Consider the following 25804-nt stretch of genomic DNA (forward strand, 5'->3'; position numbering starts at 1 on the left):
GACTACGTTCTCATTTGTTTCACAGGGCTATTATAGTTATTGGTAGTAATAGCATTGGCGGTAGTAGTGGTATTGGTGCTGGAAAGGAGTCTATGCACCCACATCACTATAAAGCAGTGGTCCACATAGCAGTACACAAACTTGAGTTTGCTTTCTATCATTCCTTGCTTCCTTCTTTCTTCCTTCATTTATGTTACCCTGGGACCTCAGCTTTGTTTAATCTCTGATTCTTAGGAAACAATATCGAAGCCCCAATGTTCTGCTGAAATATATGAGCACAATGCTACTTAAGTTTCATCATAATCTAGGATGGATCACTCAAACAGGATGAAAAGGTCTGGCTGTTTGCCTTAAAGAAAGGTAACTTGATTCTTTAAAAGAAGCAGATAGCTATTCAGTTGTATAACAAATGCCAAATAAAATGCCAACATTGTAATGGGGCTGGTGAAATAACAGTGAGTTGAGAAGACACATTTCCTTCCCTTGAGGACCTTGCAGCCTTATGGGAGAGAGGTGACTAAACAAAGTAGTTAGAAACGATAGAATTAACTAAAATGGCAAATACCCAAGGTGCCACGGGAGCATGCGACCCTAGGAGATCTAACTTAGCCAAAGATGTACAAACTTCTTTGCAAAAGTGCTGCTTGCTTATCCTTAGGGACCAAGGGATAGGAAGTGGCCAAAGGAAAAGTCCTTGGGAATTCTCCAGGCTGAAGATATGGATTTAGGAGTCTTGTCCATATCCAAGTAATGGGAACCAAGGGAATAGTGAAGATGGTACAGAGAAATGTATATTTAGCAATTCTAAAGCAGTTAACCATCTTCTCCCTTCTTTAAACTTCTTGAGGTCTCTAACATTTATCTGTCACCTCATTGTGAGTTAATATCACATCCGCACAAGTCATGCATCTGTGATCAGGTTGCAATGACCTTGAAGACAAGGGATCAAGAGCCTTGTCCAAGCCAGGCACCACTGTCTCCCACCTGTAATCCTAGCAACTCAGGAGGCTGAGATTTGAGGATCACAGTTGAAAGTCAGCCCATGCAGGAAATTCTATGAGACTCTTTTTGTGTGTATGTGAGATTCTTTAATTAACTATCAAAAATCTGGAAGTGAAGCTGTGACTTAAGTGGTCATAGAGTGATAGCCTTGAGCAAAGATAAAAACTCAATGAGAGCACCAGGCCCTAAGTTTGAACCCCAGAATGGATGTGCGTGTGCATACACACACACACACACACACACACACACACACACACACACACACAGCCTTATCCAGCACTGGGAACAAGGAACAAATGAGGTAGGCATGTTAAATTACCTGACTGCCCTGCTGGTTGATAAGTGTCCTGGAATGGGCAAATCCTTTGCAGGTCTACTTATTTAAAGCATTTCATTTCCCCCTTAAGAAAATGGGGAATGAAGAGATGGAAATTCTGCTCCCAAAGTCCTACAATTTATCATACTGTATTGTAATTGTGCAGGGATGTCTCTAAAAGCCATAGAAAGGAAGGCTCTATGTCTGTCTTAAATGCTATTATATTCTAGTGCCTGACACACAGGAAGTTCCCTATGTATGCTTTTTGAATACAGGGATTTCTAAAAAAAAGCTAGTTTTTATTAACAGAAGCATGTTCTGTGACAATGCCTAGAGTTGTAGCCATCAGCACTAAATCTCTCTTGCTCATCATAAGCAGAACAGACCCAGCTCTTGCAGGCTGATGATCCTCTTGTTGGAGCCCCAGGCACAGAATCTCCCATGGTTGCTGCTCTGAGTATCAGAAGTGCATTGAGAAAGTACTTTTACTTCAAGCACGACATCTAGCTCAGCCCCAAAACTCAGCTAGCACTATTGATTTGTGTGGGTTTTGAAATGGAATGAGTGGCTGATTTTCTCCAAATGGCACATTTCATTCATGATGCATGATTGTAATCGTGGCTGCCTGAAGCCCACAGTCCTCAGCTTGGCAAAAAGAAAAAAAAAAAAAGGAGAAAGAAAGAAATGGCTATTTTCTGGAGTAAATACACTGAAAGGGCAAGAAATCCATATTCATTTTCTTGCCTCTCGGCTGGACTCTCTATTTCACAGGCAGGTGGAACAAAAAATCTTTAAATATCATGCTGATCCAGGAAACGCTCGGCAATATTTAAAGAGCTCGGCTTGCCTGCCTCGTGGCCCTCTCTGATCTCCACAGGCCAGGCCCCACATCACCGACCTGGACAGCCACAGCCACAGCTACAGCCTGCTCAGCTCCCGACCCTGGGTTCAGATTAACTGGCGTGTGACCTTTACAAAGTACTGTAGTTTATAGGAATGTTGAATTTTTCAACAGCTAGGGAGGATGGGAACTGGTGGGAAGGAAGGAATAGGAAATGACTCCAGGCCATTTAAGCCTCCAAGGGGAAAAATGAACTCCACTTCGACTTTGAGTTTAATTATGTCTGTTGCCCTCAGAGGCACATAAGAAAGACAATGGGCTGCTACCATTAATAACGATTCTCTTGCCCCCACACGCAATAAATAACTTCAAGAAGGCCCTCAGAACATTTTACTCTTTCTCCTCACTTCTCTGGCCCTGACTTCCTCTTTCCCTGACAGATGGTTAGAAATCCCTGGGCCCCACTGTCTTGACCTCCTGCAGATGTTGGACTTGGAATGAAGTGCGACCCAGTACTGCTGGAAAGAGAAAAGAAAGAACCCTAATGTGCCATATCAGGGCGAGTCATGGGGCGGCCCACTAACTGCTTTTTTATGATTGTCACTTACCGGCTCTGCTTTAGCTACACTTAAAGAGTGGTGTCAGCGACTATAGAGGGACTCAAAGGAAATCTGATGCAAGTGAGAGCCAAGTATTATCAGGAACCAGGTCAAATGGGTGATAAATGGACAATGATGAGGAAGGGGCAAATGGCCATCATTAGGGATGCTGTAACAAACTAGACATTGATATATTGTCCTCTCTGAGGTCCTCCAGCAGGCCACTATGGCTTCTCTAATGAGATTGTCATGCATTTCTCTTTTTGTAGCTATTAAAATCTCATATACATCTGCTGAAGTTTTCTTGGGGAGGGGCACATGGGGTCAAGTGGGGGTTTGGGGAGTGACACTCAATACTTTTTTCTGTTCTTCAGTCTCTCATGACATGACAGACGGGCTCTGATTTGACTCTACAGCAGCAGACAAATCTTCCAAGGGAGGTAGCCATGGTCTAGAGGAACGTGAAGGAGGAGGGGTAAGCAGAAGCCTTGACAAAGGACACGTCTGATCAAAGCGCCTGCTTGGAATGGCCAGCGAAGTTCTTCTGGCTCCACTTCTTTCTTATCCCAGATGGCAAAATCATATGCACTGTGACTCTCACTCAATCCCTGGACATCAGCATGTGGGTGGTAACCCAGCCAATTCCACTGAATGTTGTTCAACTCAGCATAGCTACTTGCTTCTTTTTTCCCCCTCTGTTAGACTAGAAGAGGGAGGACTGAAAGGAAAAACACTGCGTCTCTCTATGAGGAACTGCCATACAAGCAGGCCACAAATCTAGGAACGTGCAAGAGCTAGAGGACATGCTGTGGGGGGAAGGAAAGTGCTCCACACAGATCTTAACCACACTACCTCTCATGGACGTTCAGGGAAACTCTGCCTCCTGGCCCCAAATCCACTTATTCCATGAGAAGCCATTGCCAAAGGCCCAGACTGAGACTCTTGCCAGGACAAAGCCATTTGTGCTATCCAGTTCAGCTCTGATACGTATAATATTTGTTGCCAACTTCTGGGGAACAGAACTCAATGTGTGCACTATAAATGTGTGAAATATAAAAAGCATTTATTTTTATGATTTTTACAATACCAACCAATCACATATGTGTGTGTGTGTGTGTGTATACACACATAAATATATATATATATATACATATACATATATATATATATTTAAAAGAAAGCTGAATAACTAGGGGGTTGGTATAAAACATTTCCAAAGGAGCGTTTGTGATGAATATGGTCAGATAGCTGGAAATGGCTCCACAAGAAGTATGCTAAGCAAGCCTGCTCTAATGAGACAACCCACGATGAGGAGACTACATTTTGATACACAATGCTTCAGTGTCTGGCTTGTTGTAGAAAAGCAGAAGCCCCTTACCCCTTTTCCAGGCCAAATGCCACACAATAGAGCAAAGCCACATGAATCTATTATGTCTTATAGGGCTTTTAGCAGGAGTATGACTGTTTAACCAGGCAGTGACACGAGAAGAATTACTATTAGACACTCCAGCTGAAAGTAGAGATTTTATTGATTCCCCACACTGGCCTGCCTTTTTATCTTTGATTGAGTGGCTTTCATGAATCCAAAAAGGTAACACTCCTGCATTGAAAGCAGCAGCAGGCAGTCCAACCCAGACTGAAACCATCTGTCAGTCTAAAAGAAAGATGAAGGTACTTCCTGAAGTACCATCTATCTACCCCCTCTCCCTCAGGACCATCCATCGCCTACCCTGAGTACAGGACCCAGACCCTCTGTCTTCCAGCTCCTAAAGTCAGCTAAATCTTAACAAAGGGTTTACTGAAAAGATAAGCAAAATACACCTTCGTATAATTAGGACACTAATTGCACCCTGAGACAGAGTAATTATGGCCCCCTTTTTAGGAAAGCAGTTAGTTCTGCACATTCCGACTCTCCAGGATTTTGTGATCGTTATTTTTTATTGTTTCGGAGGTCTCATTTAGAAAACGATCGGATTTGTCTCTCTGTTTACTAAATATCAAACATGATGTACAAACATCTTTCAATTAGGTGTGCTGCGAAGAGCCCGCTCTCCCACCCCACCCCCTCTCTAGTTTCAACAGGACTCATTTGCATTCATGGGCAAATTAGAATGCAGAAAAGCGTATGAGCAATGTGCAGGTTTACACTTCAGTGAATATTCATAAAGTACCGATTCTCCTTGCAACCATTTTCCTGCAAATGGCCCTCCCACTATGTGCGCAGTGTTTGTCATTCAGGGGCCTTTTCATTTGTTTTATTTAAAGTGCCAGGTTTGGAGACAACACAAATGTATTCGGGCAGGCCTTGTGAAAGGCAGAGTTGAAAGGAAATGGTATTTGTGTTTTGTGCCACAACAGAGCACACTGGGAATCCTTGCAATTGATGATGCTGCCTCTTGGTGCCAGGTATAAGGGAAATAATCCAAAGTGACTAATGGATCAGGCTGTGGCTGAAGGAAAGACAAGTTCTTGTTCTGCAGTACAAGCCCTGTTCTCCAAGCTCCTTCAAGGCAGGGTCCTCGGCATACAGCATTCTAGGAGTGTCGGGGGGAGGCCAGGAGGTCTCCTTGTGTTCATCCTGGGTGTTGTCTTCTCCAAGTCAATATGGGTGGCACTGCCCAGCTAATGTAGACTTTTATTTATGTAAAACCCACTTGTGGTTCTATTGTATTGTTCAGATACAATATAAAGTAATTGCATGATCCACTTCCAAACCAATAAAGCCCCCTTCTGTGAAATCTAAGAAATCAGGAGGGAAGGAGAAAATGGAGGAAAATGAAGGTAGAAGCTTTATTAGAATCATCTAGACTCTGGGGGAAAAATGTATTTTTGAACTAGAATTATGTTTTCAATCACATTATTGTCTGTACTTCCAGTGAAGAATCAGTGGGGGTAGATTGCAGGATTGGGGCCAGACTACAAGAAGAGAAGCAAGGAGGGTTCCTGTAAAGATAGTAGCATCCTGAACCCGAAGAACAGAAGACATGCTAATGCAAAGGCTCCCACAAATATGACTTTGACTTTGACGCTTACAACTTAGCCCTTGCCCAAAAGAAATGAGAAAACATAAGTAGGAAAGATATAAAAATAAAACCTAGAGTGGGCAGAACCTACAGAACCAAAGAGCACAGGGGTGGTGAGAGTGTCAGGAAGCTTCTGCCTGACTGCCTCTTGGCATTCCCAGGCATTTGTTGTTCCAGATGACATCACCACAGACAGCCTTCATGACCTCAAGTCAATGGCCTAGCTCCTCCATGGGGAAAATATAAATTTATATGTTTTGCCAGCCTACACCAGTCAATCAACCAGACTTGCAACTTGGAGACAGATGCTCATAGGACCTGCTGCCAAATCCCCAAAGAGGAAACAACTGCCTCTGAAAGCTGTCAGCAGTAGACAGCAGCCACTGTCTTTCCATTACTCAGACTATGGGACTGCACCACTTGTGCACCTCCAACTGGCAACCCCAGATCTGTGCAGGAGCACAGAGTGACCGATGCCATGCTTAGAGACACGCTGTAGGCACACAGTGCGGGGAGAAGAGGAGAACAGAATCAGAGATACTGAAATAGAAGCCACAGAGAGATCCACAAACTCGGAATCCTTTAGGCCCAAACATTTGGTGAGAGCACATGATATAATCAGGCTGGAATTTTCCCTTGGAGATCTTTGAATGTCAAGTATATAAGGCTATGGGGGCTGGAGGGGGGGGGGGGGGTGGCGGGCAGGGAGAAGGATAAAAGCATAACCACTTTCGTATTTAGGCTTTTATCTCCCTTGCAAACCAATCAGGAGAACCAAGATAGCGTTAATATGGATGACGCAGTTCTGTGAAGGTGGGGCAGGCATAGTAAGAGAGACATGCCCATACTGCAGCCACCTCTTCTGTGACCTCTCCCAAGCTCCATTTATCAACCTTGTTTTATTTTCTCCCCTTCTCTCATCCCCATTCTGATTTCAGCCCAATCCAGAATCCATGCTCAGGCATTTTTGCAAAGTGCCCCTTAACATCTCACCATCTCATCCTTCCACAACATCCTGACATTCTTTATGCTACATCCTTTCCCTGCTCCCACTCCTCCTCTGCTCACATGACTGGAAAAGCAAGTGCTTACCATAGCCCATCACTATTAGGATCACCAGCATACACTATTTTTTTTCTTAATGTTTCCAACGTGGCTGACTGTTCTCTCCTGCGTGGCTCCACCATCGTTTCTCCCTCAACATGGCCTTCCTTCCTCCCTTACCAAGAGTCTAACTCTTGGATCCTGAAAACATCTCTTCCTTTCCCCTTCATTTAAGTCATCCGATGCTTTTCCCTCCTATGGGCTTCCTTGATTATATTTCAAATGCCTGTCTTTACCAGTTCCTCTAGTCACTCTGCTCAGATCCTGTTTTACATACAGTCCTTCTTTTCCTTTCTTTCTAGATATGTTGGAATCGACACAAATGTTTCCACAGCATAACCACTAAATCCTCTAAAGAAGACTTATCACACACCCCTTCCACCTCAGCCTCTGTGAGCTGCCTTCCTCTCCTTAAAAAAATCAGGAATGATCTTCCAACACCAAAGGGCCTTCCTCATTCCTTGCGATAGTTAATCTTCATTATCAACTTGTTTCAATTAAAAAGGACCTAGGAGATAGGAAAGCACACCTTTAGATATATCTGTAAGGGCATTTCCAGAGCAAGCTAAGAGTGGAAGATCTGCTATGCATGTGGGTGACATTCCTCTATATGCCTGATAGACTAAGAGGAGGGAATAGAAAGGGTGCTGACACTTCCTCTTTCTGCTTCCTGGATGCTCTACTTCAATACGCCCTTCTGCACTGATAGGCTGAGAACTACAAACCAAAATCAATCTCTCCCCCTCATAAGTGGTTTTGGGTATTTTATCACAGTGCTAAGAAACTGACTAAAACATTCCTCAGACCCTTGACTTCTACACAGATTTGGATCCCACTGAACATCCTCCTCCTGTTGAAATTCTGTTTTTCTGGTATGTCAACACACCTGGGTATGCTACCACCCCTTTGACTACTTTCCCTTGGTTGCTTTTACTAATGTCCCTACCTTACTCTCTAAATCTGAGGGGCCCCAAGGTTCCACACTGGGTCCTCTTCTAGCCAGGCTCATTGCTTCACTTCTTTGCATATTCACAACATATCTCTTCACTCTGATCTCTGAGGGTATCCCCCTGTTCCACACTTTCAGCCTCTGTGGACATTCTCAGCTAGAGTTCCACCTAGGCCCATTTAAAACACCATTCCAGCCAGGCACTTGTGGTTTGCACCTGTAATCCTAGATATTCAGGAGGCTGAGACTTGAGGATCATGGTTCAAAGTCAGCCTAGGGAAGGAAAGTCTATGAGACTCTTATCTCCAATTAAGGATCAGAAAACCAGAAGTGGCACTGTGGCTCATAGTGGTAGAGCACTAGCCTTGGGCAAAAGAGCTGAGGGACAGTGCCCAGGCCTAGAGTTCAAGTCCCATGACCAACCAAAACAAAAAAAAGATAAAATAAAATAAAACACACTATCTCTGATTCTTTTAACATAAATATGAATGTACCAGAGGTCAGACAGTGGGCTAGGAACTGAAAAATACCAAGATTAATAAAATCCAGACATTGCCCTTGAGGACTTCATAATCTAGTGGAAGAGATACACATATAATCAGGCAATTGTAAAATAATGTGGAAATGCAAAGAGACAGCCACAAGATGTTATGAATGTACTAGAGAGAGAGAGAGAGAGAGAGAGAGAGAGAGAGAGAGAGAGAGAGAGGCCCTTGGCAGGGAAATGCAACCCCAACTGGAAGGAAAGAGTCTAAAAGCCCTTTGCAGAAATAGGATATCTCAAATAAATCTTCAGGAATAAGGATGAATGAATGGGTAGCCATACATTACAAGAACTTATTGGCAGTATTGTGTTCGTTGATGATCATTGATTGTATGTATATTGGCAGTGACAAAAAGAAGTCAGGTATGACACCAAAGATTCTAGCTACATCATTCTTCCAGGTACCCAGTACTAAAATTCTCAACATTGACTTCTCCTTCTCCTACTCCTTCTGGTCATGAGTTCAAGAGATTATATTCTCATTTGTCCTGAAAGCCATTTTTACTTTCCCATCCACCCACTTAGCTCAGGATGCCATTGTGTCCTTGCCTAGCTCTCACCCTACATCAGCCAGACCTGCTCTGTTGCCTTAGTGGCCTCTCTAATGAAGAACACTTATTCCTTCTAACCCTAAGCTTTAGAGCATGCCTTTCACTGCTTGTCAATCAGGGCCCTCCACTATGTAGCCCTAATTGTGCCTTGCTTTGCAATCCCTATTTCTCTTTCTCTCTCTCTCTCTCTATATATATATATACATCCCTCTGTATCCCTCTATGTCTCTTTCTCTGTCTATCTCTATCTCTTTCTTCCTCTCCTCTCCTTTCCCATTTACTTTCTCTCCAACAATCTTCTATCATACCATCTTAGGGTAAACAAGTCAGTCTATATTCCTTGTATAAATATATGTACCTGTGTTTGTTTATATGGACTAGAACAAGAATAAACGGAGATGTAGAAAAGTCTTAAGAGCCAACCTGCAGCAAGTACTCATTACTTTCTAGGTATTAAGGAATAGATAATCCTATGAAATGGGCAACCATCTCGCTATTATGAAAATGAGCTAACCAGGGCAAAGAAATGTCAAGAACTAACCTAACAGCAACACAACCAGGATGCAAATGCAGGGAGTTCATTCTGAGCCACTGTGCCTCTGATCAAGAAGATGGGAGGGTGGGCAGGACTATAAGAGAGATCTTTTCTTTTGACTTAATTTACTTCCAGGTTATTTGAAAATTGCATAGTTTGTGTTATTTTGTAATCAGAGAGAGAAGGAAAGGAAGAGACGAGAGGAGAAGAGAAGAGGGAAAATAGAGCAGAAAGGAAGAGGAGAGCAGAGAGGAGAGAAGGGGAGAGAAAGAGAGGAGGACCTAAGACTTGAAGAGGGAACACAAAGACAAGAGACATGAAGATACATGAAAGAAGGAAAAAGGAAGGATGGAGAAAACAAGTGTTTTTGTTTCCCAGTGCTTCCTTGCAAGTTAGCACGAATTTAGCGGCTCAGTCAATACAAATGTAGGAATCAGAAGTCCGTGACAGAGCCTCAAGACTGCATTCCTTCTGGGGGCTTCCTTGCCTTTGCCAACTTGTAGAGGCTACCTACAATCCTAAGCCTATGGCTCCATCCTCTACTTCAAGCCAGTAATGTAGCATCTTCAAATCTGACTCTAACTAGATTCTTCAGCATCCTTACTTTTTTTTTTTTTGCCAGTCCTGGGCCTTGAACTCAGGGCCTGGACACTGTCCCTGAGCTTCTTTTTGCTCAAGGTTAGCACTCTACCACTTGAGCCACAGTGCCACTTTTGGTTTGTTGTGCTTATGTGGTACTGAGGAATCAAACCCAAGGCTTCATGCATACTAGGCAAGCACTCTACCACTAAGCCACATTCCCAGGACAATCGGCCTCCCTGCTTATAAGGACTCTAGTGGTCTCTGGTGGTTTCCAGTAGTTCCCCCACCTCCCACCTCCAGATGGTCCTGAATAATCTCCTCATATCCAGATCTTAATCCCATCTCAGAAGTTTCTTTTACCACCTAAAGTAAAATAGTCACAGGTCTGGAGTCAGATGTGCACTTCCTTGGGGGATAGAAAGGCATTGTTCTAGTATCACAGGGAAGGGTAGAGGGGGAAGAAGGAAAGAGAAAGGGGAAGAAGGAAAAATTGTACCTAGCCTTCAGGACTCCTCCTCCGTCATATATATCCTGCCTTTTCAAGCAGCTATTCCAGCACCCAACCTTGAACCCCAGCTGCTCGTTGTTTTCACTCTTAGGGTGTTTAGAATAGCTAGAAGGAAAGCCCTTTGAGGCAGACACTGTCTCTTTTCTTACCTTGCAAAGAAACTGCAGCCACCCCTAGCGCATTGTTCATAGCTCAGGCACAGTAATATTTGTGGCATCGGATTGAATTGTCGCAAACACGGCTTCTCTGCCTGAGCCTGCCCTTGTGGCCTAGGCTGACAGCCTTGAGATTAACTGCCTAATGAATAAAGTTGCTGAGCTTGGCCCAGCTGTGCCTTTCAGAGTGTGTTTGGGTTTTCTCTGCCAAGTACAGATGATTGCCCCTGTCACTTGCTTTTCAAGAACCTGAGCTGCCCAGGCAAGGCGGGTAGGGCCACCTGATCAGAGCTGCAGCTGCAGAAGCAGTCAGTGAGCCATGGCTTCAGCTCACCTGCCTTGAGTGACGTGAAACATAATGCTGCCCTCCAAAGCTGCCAGCTACAGCACTGCAGAGGCCTAAGGCCTGGTTGTCCCCATCCACCTGAATGGTTCCAGATGGCCTCTCTGCACTCCTGCTCCCACCACCTCTTGTTTACCTGGTATGCTGATGTTTTAATAAAGATATGGCTGGCTACATGCTCACAAGTTATTTTGAGGTCTTATTTTCCGTGAGGCCAGAATACACACAGTTTAAGAAACGTCAGGGTCGCCAGGCACCAGTGGCTCACACCTGTAATCCTAGCTACTCAGGAGGAGATCTGAGGATCATGGTTCAAAGCCAGCCCAGGCAGGAAAGTCTGTGAGACTCTTATCTCCAATAAACCACTAGAAAACCGGAAGTGGTGCTAATGGCTCAAACGGTAGAGCGCTTACCTTGAACTGAAGAACTGAGGGACAATGCCCAGGCCTAGAGTTCAAGCCCCACAACCAACAACAACAATAAAAAAGTCAGGGTAGCCCAGCACCAATGGCTCAAGCCTGTAATCCTAGATACTCAGGAGGTTGAGCACACACACACACACACACACATACACATGCCCAAACACACACACACATGCATAAATACACACACACATATGCCCAAACACACACACATGTATAAACACACACACACACACACACACACACACACACACACACAGTGGAAGTGGTACTGTGGCTCAAAGCACTAGCCTTGATATAAAAAAGCTCAGGGACAGCACCCAGGCCCTGAGTTCAAGCCCCACACCAACAAGCCCCATACCAAGCTCAAAAAAGCAGCCTCTGCACATGGGTGCTGCTCCCTGAACTGAGGAGTGAATGCAATGGCCAAGAATGATAACATGTTCCCATTTGCACAATGCTCTGCCAGCTTTTCTCCTTGCACCACAGAGGGTGAGATTCTACCACCTGTGGCTCCCTAATCTCTCTGGAAGGAGAATCCTTCTTCCCCTAAGAGTGAACAGGTGTGGTGAGGGTCTGCTTAAAGCACAACTCTTCTGTATGCTTGTGAATTGCCCATTCATTTTATTCAATACGTAGGCACTGAGATGTCTACAGTGGGTCAGACATTTTGGGTGCAGTATGCAAAAAAAAAAAAACAAAAAAGACTCAAATTCCCACTGTCACTTGGAGAGTGGCAGAAGTAAACTAGAAAATAGGACACAATGTGTGGAAGGAGCTGCACTTGGGGCCCTCCACTGACTCCCCCACAAGAAAGCTTGTAGAATCAAGATGAATGTGGCTCACTTTCCAAATCCCTGGGACTTGGCTTCTGCCTTTCCTTCCAGCTGCATGCCTGCTCCATTGTATTCCTGTTGCCTCTGTTCACCTGAAACCACACAGAGTGTCTGCCATTTGGAGCTGCCTCCCCACCTCCACCCTCAGGAGCCAGCTGGTGTCTGGCAGTCACCTTTGAGTAATCCACTATAAGCAAGACAAAGCTTGACTCATAAGATGCTCATCACACCACAAAAAAAGTAATAAAAATAGGCATTTGTGCACAGAACTATGAGGTCCCCATTATACATTGTAACTGTTTCTCAACCTACTGTTTCTCAACACTACTGACATTTGGAGCCAGATAATCCTTGGTGGTGGGCACTGCTCTGTTCTTTGTCAGTTGTGTAGCAGCATCTCCCTAGATACTGGATACAGTGTCTCCCAGTTTTGACAAGTGAAAATATCTCCACACATGACTAAATGTCTTCTGCAAAACAAAATCATTCCCTCAGTAAAGAATCATTGCATTATTAATACAAAGGTTTTGCAGAAATATGGGAAAATGAATTAAAAAGTATAATAGAGTGACAAAAAATTTCTTTCTAATGTACAAATTTGTTCCTATCATCATACAAAGATACACAACTGAGTCATATTTTGCTCTACATTTGACTGCTTTGGAAATCAGAAATACAAGAAAGCAAAATTGTTTCAGAAATCTGAAGTGCATTGGAGAAAAAGAAAACATAAGTAGAAAAAAACTAATGGTATGTTCTATTATAGAAAATAAGATTGAAAGAGAAAATGCAAAACAAAAACATCACTCACACATATAAAAACACCCTAAACTATATTTTATCTATGAATCTAATGACATAAGAGCATGAAAATTAAGAGCTTGATTTTCTGAGATGGCAGGTTTGTGGGAAATTTCTTTCTATTTCCATTTTCTTGTTGTCATGATGAAGCTATATAGAAAAGTAATTACATTTTTAAAATCTCTTCCTTCAATAAGTCTCTCTGATGACAGCAGTGATGGAGAACTGTATGTTGGTGGGCATTGATGAGATTTGGTTAATCATAGTAGCCTTCTGCCCTTGTAGCTCAGGGTAGCACAATACTCTGAAAGAACATCTTTCCAGGCAGCATGAGGTGCAGGGTACAATGTAAAGGAAAGAAAACACACCCAGCATCAGAAAGACAAAATTCCAAGCCTTCAGATGTGATCTCGGAGATGATCTTCCTCAGGAAAGCAAACTTATTGGGACATTAGACTCCACATAGGAAGTTGCACCATCTCCCTGGACAGGAAGTCCAAATTCTAAGTTTGTTTCAAGAAGAAGCAATAGCTCTCTATTCATAATGAACCCAAGTGTTCATGACTTCTCTGTCTTCTAGTATGCTCAGTACAGCCAGCTCTGGATTTGGAATAATCAAAAATCTTTACTAGGAAGGGTGCTGGCAGCTCACGCCTGTAATCCTAGCTACTCAGGAGGCTGAGATCTGAGGATCGCGGCTCAAAGCCAGACTGGGCAGGAAAGTCTGTAAGACTCTTACCTCCAATAAACCACTAGAAAACCAGAAGTGGCACTGTGGCTCAAGTGGTAAAGCACTAGTCTTGAGCTGAAAAACTCAGAGACAGCACCCAGGCCCAGAGTTCAAGCTCCATGGCCTACAAAAAAAAAAAAAGTCTTTACTAGTGGCTGGGGTAACAAAATGGAAAAGCACAAAGCATATTGAAATCTAGGTCATCCCATTCACAAAACTCTGTTTATTCTTCTTCAGTTGGCAGAGTACCCTAGCACTCATCTCCTTCCTATTTCTCTGTCACCTTAGTACAACAGTCATCAGCCTCAGTACCCACCATGAAGGAGTGTCATGCAGGGGTGCAGTCCTAGATGAAATCTTTCTTTTCAGTCAAATGTGTGAAGACAGAGAAGGCGGGGGAAGGTCCTGGCTAGGTGCTGGTTGCTACAAAGGAGGCCAAGATTTGAGGATCTAGGTTTGAAGCCAACTTGAGCGGAAAATTTCATGAGACTCTTACCTACAATTAAGCACACATGCACACACACACACACACACACACACACACACACACAGTTGAAATGGAGCTATGCCTAAAATGATAGAGTACTAGCTTTGAGCAAGAAAGCTCAGGGACAGAACCTAGGTTCAAGCACCAAGACCAGCACACACACACACACACACACACACACACACACACACACACACACACACAGAGCTGAGTTTTCTCCATCCTCATAGTTTGATTCTTGACTTTAAAAAAACAAAACAAGACAAAACAAAAAACTATCTTTTCCTAAAAGTGACAGACATTAGGAATGTTGTCATCACCTACAAGCAAAAGCATGTCCCCTCTGAACTTCCCAGGCCCAGTGGTTGAGGTGTAAATAGCATTTAGTTTGGGATTCACACAGAAGGTACTTGCATGCAGTAGCAGGCTGGGGCTGCCAGCTTTACAGCGTCCTGGAAAGCTACTTTGCATTTGTCCTGGGTTTATGGCCCATCAGTTTTTATCACTTTTCCTGGCACCTTACGGATGCTCATAACTCTCATCCCAACACAGTGCCTGGCAGAGGTGAATGGTTACAGATTGACAATGAACTAACATACAGAGGCAGCGCAAAGCACAACGTACAGGACAGGAGCTCAGCATGCCTGTTTGGAGCCAGTCAGCTTGGGCTCAAATCATACCATCTGACAATTATCTAATTCTGGAAAAATGTTTAAATTTTTTATCAGCCTCTTGTCTTATAATATGAAGGTTGGAATGTTGTGGTGATGACAATGACAAGATGATGATGATGATGATAACAATAATACAACAGTTGTTAGGAATAGTTCAAATAAACCATTTGAAGTCCTAGCTTATAGTAAACACTTAGGCACCACCATTTTTAGACAATACCTGCAGCTTCAGAGCTGATCTTTACCACCAACTTCTGAAATCTCATTTTAGTCATGGGCCTTTTCTGCCCCTAGCATCTTCACTGAGAAGTGGAGTTGCTATCCTTAATACTTTAAGTCTCCACAAAGTGAACTTTATTACAATCACGCTTAGACTGTCTACAATGAGCTCATATGTACATGACCTAATTGTCCCTCAGAGGAGTCCTGGAAGAGGCCATCTGTCTGAATGAACAACAGTGCTCTAGTTAAACACATGCAGCTCACATAAGAGCTACCAGAGGGGGTACGGGTGGTATAGAAAAAGGACACAATGAACATGATGCTTTTGTCGTCCAAGTAAAGGCAGGATTTTTAGCACTAGAAATCTCCTTACTCAACAGTATCTTAATGTTTTATTACCTTGACTTTTGGTTGAGTGTGTCCACGCCTGCTTCCATGATATCACATAGCACCTGATCGTACAATAGCCAATAGGCCTTTGGGCCCTCCATCTTTCAGAGAAGACAGAGCAAGGTACTAAAATTACATGCAGCTCCATCAGTCACTCAAGTGGCCCAAGGTGAGCACTAAATATCTCTGCCTCTGATTCCTCTCTTACTTTGACATTGAACACCATTGAGCACAAACACTGAGTGGTTTTAGTCAAAGCTTACCCAGGGATATGCACAAAATCTAATGGCCACACCTGCTCTCTGATTCTCTTTTCCTCTACTTCTTCAGATGAGGTAAGACTTCCCTGTAGAACGTCACATGACATGTGACAGCTTACTATGCTTCAGGATGGTAGAGAGAGGGCATAGAAAAAGTGGGGAATGAGGGAGGTGAGGATCTATTTGGCTTTCCCCAGGCAAACAGAAGCCCTGGATAACTGTGTAGTGTAGATGCCCTTGCACACACACATGCAGTAGAGACTCCACAATTACAATAACTCCATTGAAACTCAGAGGCAAAGTCTCACTTCTTCATTTCAAATATTTTCCCTAACCTTGGCCATGTCTTCCACTCCATCAAAATACTAGTGTAGACAGTTCATCTGTCAGATTGCTGCTATGGCCTATCCTACCAATCCCCTCTAGTATCCACCTCCAGGGTCACCACATGGGCTTTGTCACCAGTGGAAACTGCTTCACCTCAAACAGCATCCTAGGCCAAGATGACAACCTCCTCTTCATCCAACCCACTTGTTATTGTACTCTCTCTTGAGGCCATTTCCCTGCTTCATTGGGACCACCAGGTGTCAAAGCCCCTTTGAGTGCTTTCCTAGCTTCACATCTTCCCCAATGTGCCCTAGGTCCATGGCCTTTTGCATCAACAGAACTCCCTTGCCACTTTTACCCTCTTTCTTTTTTATTCTTATTGTGTGTGAGAGTGTGAGTGTAAGGGTCTGCACCTTGAACTCAGGGCCTGGACACCATCCCTGAGTTTTTGTGCTCAAGGCTAGCTCTACCACTTGAGCCACAGCTCTACTTCTGGCCTTTTAGTGGTTAACTGGAGCTAAGAGTCTCACAGACTTTACTGCCTGGGCTGACTTCAATCCATGATCCTCAGATCTCAGCCCATGAGTAGCTAGGATTACAGGTGAGAGCCAGTGGTACCCAGCACCACGTCTTTTTCTATCATTCTCATTAACATAAACCTCAGCATTCCTAAGGGGAATGTTGCAGACATTTCAGCTATGACAGTTTTCTGTGGTGTGGAGTTTCATGTCAATGCATGGTGCTGGCACCCTCCCACCTAAGCACTGTATCTCAATGCTACCCACCAGGGCAGACCATCAGGAAGGGCAGGGTGGGACTTGGACAGGGGCTGATACTGCCATCCAAAAGAAGCAATGGACAAAGAAATCTGAATTCAGTGCTTCAGAGAAATCTGAATTTTCCTCTGGAAGTCTTTCAATTGACTGAATCAGCCTATCCAGATTATCTAGGATAATCTTCTTCACTTACAGTAAACTTATTATAGACTTGAACCACCTCTACAAAAGGCCTTCACACCAACACTTGAATAATGGAGTACTAACCCTGGCCAAAGTGTCACATAAACTGTGACCACCACAGGAGATAATATAATTTATCATCCAAACTGAGACACCCTTGAGAGTAAGAGCTACTCCTAATGATGCCAAGGGGAGAATAAACAGAGCAAGTCATGGGAAAATTGAAACACGGTGTCTCACCGTATTTATAAGAATCCTTAAATACATCTTACAAAATCCTCCTATGTCTTATGAAGGTTCCAAAAGCAACAAAATACTTTCCTGAGTGGCTGAAAGCAGAAATGTCATCATATATGAATTAGTACACCTGTAAGGGCCACAAGTTTATGACAAGTGAGATTATGGCAAATAAAAAGAAAAAATAAAATCAAACACCTGAAGGTATTTGAGGTTTGCTTCTTCCCAATGGATGTATCTCCAACAACTCTCAACAAAACCAGCAATGCCAACTATATGATTGCAAGGAAGCAATGATCTTGAGAATGTGAGATCTGGTGCTACATTCACTGCGTTCAAATTACTTATGAGTGACCAGGGACAAGTAACCTAAGCTATCCCTGCTCTAATTTCTTAGTCTGGAAAATGGACACAATGAGTTACATACACATCTCCCTGTGTGAGAGTGATTCTCAGTAAAGTTATTACACCTGACAGACACACCCCATTTGATCATACTCCTCTGTGAAACACTCCCTGACTCATGAAACAATACCAGCCTGACTTTTGTCCTAACTCTTTGGCTCCTAAATCTTCCTCTTTTTAATCTACACTTTTCTCCACAGCAGTCATAGCCACAGCCATAAATTCAGTCACCATCCCCGGACCCTCAAGTCTATGTCCCCAAGTCAAACCTTGCTTCTAAACACCACACTCACATTTTCACCTGTCCTGCCAACACTGCCTCTTGGATATCTCTAAAACTCTTAAATCCAACATGTTTCAGTCTGAACTTAATATCTTCTCCCCCTAAACTGGTTTTCCATCTGAGATGGGCAGTTCTCTATCTCAGTTAATGTCATCATCCACCTTATCCCACAAATCAGAAACCAAGGAAGTAATTTCCCCCACCATCACCTCTATCCCGTTAACCTCCCAGCTCAATTTTATCCCTTAAGTAGACATGTGAGAGACTACAAAAGTCTCCTATCTCTTCTCTGCCACCAAGCTAGGCCAACATATTATAAACTGTTGCCTTGACTACTTCAAGGCTCCTAAATGATCACTTAACATCCACAATGGCCTCTCTTTAATCCATCTTAATTTGTGTACCCTCTCCTCTCTCTCTCTCTCTGTCTCTCTCTGTCTCTCTGTCTCTCTCTCTCTCTCTCTCTCTCTCACACACACACACACACACACACAAACTCTTAAGTTTCAAATTCTTATGGTATCTCACATTGTTACCAGTATATATAAACAACAAAAAAGCTTGCTGTGTCCTGCAAATCCTTGCAGGACTGGTCTGCCTCCTACTTGCTTGCCAATGCTCTTTTTTTTTCTTTTTCTATTTTTTATTTTGTCAGTTATGGGACTTGAACTCAGATCCTTGACACTGTCCCTGAGCTTTTTTGCTAGTGCTCTACCACTTTGAGCCACAGTATTACTTCCAGTTTTCTGGTTAGTTGATTGGAGATAAGAGTTTCACTGACTTTCCTACCCAGGCTGGCTTCAAATGGTGATTCTCAGACCTTAGCCTCCTGAGTAGCTAGGATTACAGGTATAAGCCACCGGCACCCAGCTTATCCAATATTCTTCTCACACTGATCTCCCCTTGCTCTTTCAACCTAGTCATACTGGCACTTCCCAGACCCTTTACTGAGAAGTCTATACATACCTCCAACCCAGAACTTTGCAAATATCATTCCCACTATAGGTAACACACTAATCTCAATCTCTTTCTAACCCAAGTTCGACCATTTCCCCTTCCCACCATCTCTCTACACACTTCCATTGCATAGTATTCCCCACTTATCCACAGTCTCATTTTCCACGGTTTCAGTTACCCATGGTCCAAAATATGAAATGGAACGTTCTAAAAATAAACCCTTATGTTTTAAACTACATGCTGTTCTAAGTAGCGTGGTAAGAAACATTTCTCACTGTCTCACACTGTCCTGCCTGGATCATGAATCATCCCTTTGTCCAGAAAATCTACACTTTATAGTCCACCCACTCATTAGTCATCTCAAAGATCAGATCAGTTGTCATGGTATCACAATGCTTATAATTTGCTTAGTAATGCTGTACTTTTGCTTAGTAATGGTCCCAAAGAGCAAGCTGCTGTTGATCTGGATTTGCAAAAGAGAAGTCACATAGTATCTCCTTGAAGCAAAGAGGGAAAAGTTTTTGACCTAATAAAGAAACTTTCTGAAAATTATATGCTGAGCTTGCCTAATATCTATGGAAAGAACAAATCTTCTATCTGTGAAATTAAAAAGGAGATAGAAATTCATGCTAGTTTTGCTGTCACACCTCAAGCTGCAAATGCTATGGTCACAGTGTGCAATAAATGCTTAGTTAAGATGGAAAGCACTTCAATTAGCACGCGGACCTACAGAAGCAAACAGTAAATACCAGATTCAGTAATGTCTGTGCTATTAGGCATCCTCAGTGAAGAAGGGGCTACTGTGCTCTCCATAGAACCTTGCTCTAGATTCTTTAGAGATTTACCCAAGTTTGATGACATCATCATCAGTAGGATTATTTGCTTGTGTCCCTCACTACACCCTGGCTCCATGGGAGCAGAGATCATGCCCCACCTTTCATTCCTAGTACTTAGCACAGTCTCCACTGTGAATCACAAATGAATAGATGAATGAATAACCATGAGAGTCAGGTCCTACTCTTTACCTTTTTGGACTTAAAAAACAGAGCTGGATGTGGGAAGCAGAGTGATCTGCCAAAGGCCACATGACTCAACTGTCGCAAAGCCAGGATTCAAAACCTATTCTTCAGATGCCAAATCAGGGTAAATATTTTTGTCACTCTTCAGAGGGATTTTTTCTGAAAGACTAGTGATATAGATGACTTAAAATGGAGAAAGAGAAACACCGAAAGAGCTCTTGCTCTCTGAAAATAAAGTTCTAGACTTAGGCACTGAATTTATATCAGTACACTCAACATAAAAGGATTTCCTTCTAAGAGGCAGTCATAAAGGCTCAAAAAGATTTCCACTCAAGAGTCATGTCTCCTTTCCTGACTTAAAAATAGTCCTTCTCTCCTTGGCAGGTCTGGGGCCTATTTTTCTGTAGTTTCTGGCACCATTTCCTTCAAAGCTTTTCTGAATGGGGCTCCTCCAGTGACTTCAAAAAGAACTTTGAGCTTCAATTAGCCACAGGAGACAAGGACACAGTGAGAAATAGGTGTTTGGTTTAGGACCACATAAAAGCTGCCAGAAGAGATGTGTGGATAAATTAGGCATTGCACTGTCTCAGACAGTCTGGTCAGTTTTTCTGAACCCTTTTTGAGTGGAGACTGATGTCAGGGCTGCCATGTCCATCAATAGGTGATAGGGAGATTTCCCAGTGACTATCACCTAGAAATGAGAAGATATGGAAGTTACTTGTGGAAAGAGTAGATATTGTGATGGTTGACAAGTGTTATATAGAGTGAGCAATGGCACAGAAGTTAGGAGGCCATTTCTCCTGTCCCCTATCTATCACTAGCTCTCAGATACTTCTACCTTGGCCATTCTGTTCTTGGTATATTGGTTTTCTCCATGACAAAATGAAGGAGTTGGGACAGATGGCTTTTCTTTTTCTAATGCTTTTCTTTAAGATCATAATATCCAATAGCTGTCCTTAGGTAGTGGGCTGGAAATATAGTCCTACAGACTTCAAAGAAAAGATGTTGATATAAAAATAAATTGTTGAATTGAGAATTTAATTATTTCTATTGGTTTTGAGTAAGCTGGAAATGTCCTAAAACTATAATGGTCTTTTTTTTAATTCACAGAAAATGGGGGCCTATATGTGTACACACACACATACACATGCTCACACACACACACACACACACACACACACATCTCAAATCTCATTTAGATAATTCTTCCAAATGGTCAAATATAGAGATCTCTGCTCAGAATATATCTGTTTCTCTGGAAATTTCTCAACTGTAGCCTATCATGAGGCTATTTAGTTTATTAATTTATTATTACTACTATAACAAAGTACCACAAAACTTTGTGACTTAAAACCACACAAGTTCAGTAGGACGCTGGTTCGAAGCCAGTCCATGAGGCTCTTATCACCAATTAGCCACAAAAAAAGCCAGAAGTGGAACTGTGACCAAAGTGGAAGAACACCAGCCTTGAGCAAAAAGCTTAGGTATGGTGTCCAGGCCCTGAGTTCAAATGCCAGTACCAGAACAACGAGTTTGTTATCCTATACTTCTGGAAGTCAAAAGTCCTAAAATCAAACTGTTAGCAGTACTTCACTATACTTTCTGGTAGTCTTAGAGGAGAATCTATTTGTTTGCTTTTACTAGCCTCTAAGAGTTGCCTGCATTACTTGGCTCATGGTCCCTTCCATCTTCAATGCACATCATACAACACATTATCTACTTTAACTCTGATGTTCCTTCCTCTCTTTTGTAAAGGTCCTCTTGATTAAATTGAGCCAACTTGGAAATAGGACATTTCTTCATCTTAGCATCTATTGTAGACTGCAAGATTTTTGTGGATTGAGCTTTATGTATTACCTGAAATTTATATGTCAAAGTTCCAACTCCTAGTACCTCATATAGTGACTATGTTTGGAAACAGGGTCATTTTATGTTCAATTAGTTAAGATGAGGTTATACTGAAATAGAGTGGGCCTCTAACCCAAAATAAAACCTTTATAAAAAGAATAAATTTGAATATAGACATGAACAAAGACATCTGTGCATAACAATGCAGTGTGAACATGAAGGTAGATATACACATATAAATCAAAGAATTCTAGCAACCCACCAGAAGTTTGAGGAACATCAGAGTCTCATTCACAGGCAAATAAATTCTGCCGACTTCTTTACTCAGATTTCTAGCCACCAGAGGATACCAGGTTTGTGGTATACCATCTCAGCACTCCCAAGAAACTAATACAAAATGTTTAATCATATGTTTAAAGATGCTTTTTTCATGTAAGATAATATATTTGTAGATTTGGGGGTGGTTAAGGTATTGACATCTTCAGGGTTGAGCATTATTCAACTTACCACCATATGTTAGACATACATTTTATATTATAGTACCCTGATCAGACAACCATATCTGATTGAACCAAAGGTTAAGACCTGACCCCGGGAAGAGTTAATGCATTGGCTTGTCAGTGACCAATCAGAATGGCTTCCTGAGTACTGACCCAAGAAACACAGAGACCAATGTGGTTAGAGAATGTGGGTCACACGGAATTAGCAGTAGACATGGCACAATGGCAAAACCTACATGACCCATGATTAACAAAAGCCAAGAATTAAAAATGAAGCAGATCGGAAAGAAAAGAGTAAGAATTAGAATCCTCAGTGTTCCATCTGGATGATCATCACACATAGTCCCCTTCAAACTATCACTCACCCAACCAGAGGCAAAATTGTCCATATCTAATCAAATAAACAATACCTCTCACACTACTACATTCAACACCAGTTTACCACTGGTTACCCCCAGTGGATGAATTGGGATGAATTTTGGCTCCAAATGTTATGTCCCCACAGAACCTGTAAATGTGGTCTTATTTAGAATAAGGTCTTTGCTTATGCAATTAGGTAAGGATCTTCACAGGAGCTATTGTTGATTAAAATGGGGACTCTAAATCAAATGTCAAATGAAGGATAAATGTCAAGGAAAAAGGACATATATAGTTATATGTAGTGATGGGAGTTATGCTGACACAACCCAAGAAATATCTGAAGTCACCAGAATGTGAAGGCAGCTAGAAAGAATTCATTCCTGGTATCTTCAAGAAGAACATAGTCCTTCTAATCCTCAATTTCATACTTCTGATTGCTTGTGCTATGAAACATACTGTTATCTTCAACCACTAGGTCTAGGAAAATATTTTACACCAGCCCTATTTCAAATGTGCCAAGAAATAAACTCATGGGGGGAAACAAATATGTGGAAAACTTGAAGAATCATTTTCCAGGTGAAAGGCACTAACATAGATATTGAAACTAGAAGGTATAAGCCAGGCTCTGCTGATTCTAGGAACCTGGACCAGTTAACTATTTGCCCATGGACATTGAGCCCCATTCGTCCTCATTCCCATAGAACACTAAATTAGACTGGAAGTCACTGAACAGTAGGGTTTATGTCTTACTCAACTTTATGTCTCCATTAAGTAAATATGCCCCAAAAGTTAATCACAATACAGCATTATTAATCATTGACTAGGTTATGAAAGATGTGCCATCATAATTGGATAAATGCCATTATGACAAGAGGTTCCTGATAAAAAGATGAATTTTGCCTTTCTCTCTCTCCCCCTCCCTCCCTCCCTCTCCCCACTCCCTCCCCATCCCCCAACCCCACCTCACACTTGTGTTGCTTTCTTGTCCTCCCAACTTCCACCATGAAATCACACAACTAAAAGGCCCTTGGCAAATGTGGGCTCACTGATCTCCGACTCTGAGTCCTCAGAATTATAAGAAACAAATCTCTGTTGTTTATAAACTATCAAGTCAAGTATTTTGTTCTTCCCTAAGGAAGAACAACCTTAAAATGAAAAGATAGGCACAGTAGATTGCTCACACTGTCGCTAATGCAATATTTCTAAAACAGATGTCATCCTCATACTTTGTGGCATAAAATCTTGCAGTGGTCTCTCACTTCTCTCAAAAGAAAGGGAACACATTGGTATATATGCTCTTTACACAATTCACAATCTCTCTAATGAAAAGACTTTTACCTAGGCAACTTGGTACCTAATAAATATCTCTTCTCAAAATTGCCAGACCTTCTGATTCAGAATCACCAGAGGTGAGGCCTAAGTAATCCGTGCTTTATAGTTTGTTTCATTGTTTGTTTGCTTGACAAATCCCCTCACTCTCCTACATGACTCAGATCATCAAAGAAAACTAGATATTGCTGCCCTAGAGAAATAAAGGTAAGGGTACTGACTCCAACATCATTTTTGATAGCATAAAACTCGAAATAACCTACATCCCTCTCAATAAGGGAACAGATAAATAAAAAAGTCATATTCATAAAACAGGATTTTATGCCATAGTCAAAATGAATGAGCTTGATCTGCCGATGTGAAAAGAGCTCCAGTACAAAGTTGAGGAAGAATAAGGCAAGATGCAGAATGCATTCTGCAGTATAAATACTTATGTGCTTAAAACATACTTTAAATGATCTGAAAAGATAAATGCCTAATGAATGAGAAGTGTCTCAGGGAAGAGATATAAAGAAAGGAACTCAACTAGACATATCAGTAAGCCTTAAATAAATCTACAGTGTGTGATCTTTTTTATAAAAAGGCTAGAAAAAAAGACAATAAGGTGGGAAGGTGGCTCAGCAGTAGAGTGCTTGCCCTGCATTCATGAGGCCCTGGGTTCGATTCCTCAGCACCACATAAGCAAAAAGAAAAAAGCTGGAAGTGGCGCTGTGGCTCAAGTGGTAGAGCGCTATCCTTGAGTTGAAGAGCTGAGGGACAGCACCTAGGCCAAGAGTTCAGGCCCATGACCAACCCCCCCCCAAAAAAAGACAGTAAAATGCTAACATTTTTTAAATTTTTGGTGGCAAGAACACAGATATAGAGATCCTTTCAATTATTCTTCATTTTTTAATTCTCATATTATAAACTATGAATCCCTGAACACACTGGATAAACTTTCTGTGATCTGATGTTCAACTCATATACTCTAGTCAGACTCAAATACTTCTTCTTCACCCTGACAAGTATCCAGATGTTCCATGTCGGATGCCCTTTGCCTGTCTTGCTGCCCATATCTGCTGCTGATGTTTCTGCTTGTCCTTCACTGCTATTTTTCTGATGACATGATATGCTCCCCCATTCTGCTCTCTTTTACAATCACAGTTTATTCTGTCTACCGTCCAGCCCTGCCAGGGCCCAGCATACAGTCTGTACTCCATTGCTTCCTTCAGATGAAGGAAGGAATAAAGCAGACACACAGCTAGTTTCCTGGTTTCCTGTGAAACCACCTGAAATGCCAATGCTATTCTACTTTCCCTTAGCAGCAGCACATAGGGAAAAGGTAAGAGATGGCTAAGGTGGCCATCTCCACATACATGTAAAGGAGTTGAATGGAAAATTGAGAAGAATTGCTTCATTTCCTCTAAGCACTGAGATAATGAGCTTAAATTATAGCTGGAAAGATACTGATTAGATATTGAAAAGAACTTAGTAAGAGCAACATACTGTACTGGGAAAAAGAGCATAGTTCTGGAGTCAGACAGACCTGGTGATGAAACCAGGTCCTCTGCTCAACAACCATTTAATTCTAGAATGTTATTTAATCTCAGTGTTCCCATTTCCAGAATGGTGGTACTAATGCCCACCTTGTATATTAATGTGAAAGTTAAAAGGCGGAACACATGAAACCCTTGACACATAGTAGTTACTTCTCTGACATCAGTATA

Source organism: Dipodomys spectabilis, unplaced genomic scaffold, assembly GCF_019054845.1.
Source record: "Dipodomys spectabilis isolate Male_0828 unplaced genomic scaffold, ASM1905484v1 ptg000095l, whole genome shotgun sequence".
Lineage (NCBI taxonomy): Eukaryota > Metazoa > Chordata > Mammalia > Rodentia > Heteromyidae > Dipodomys > Dipodomys spectabilis.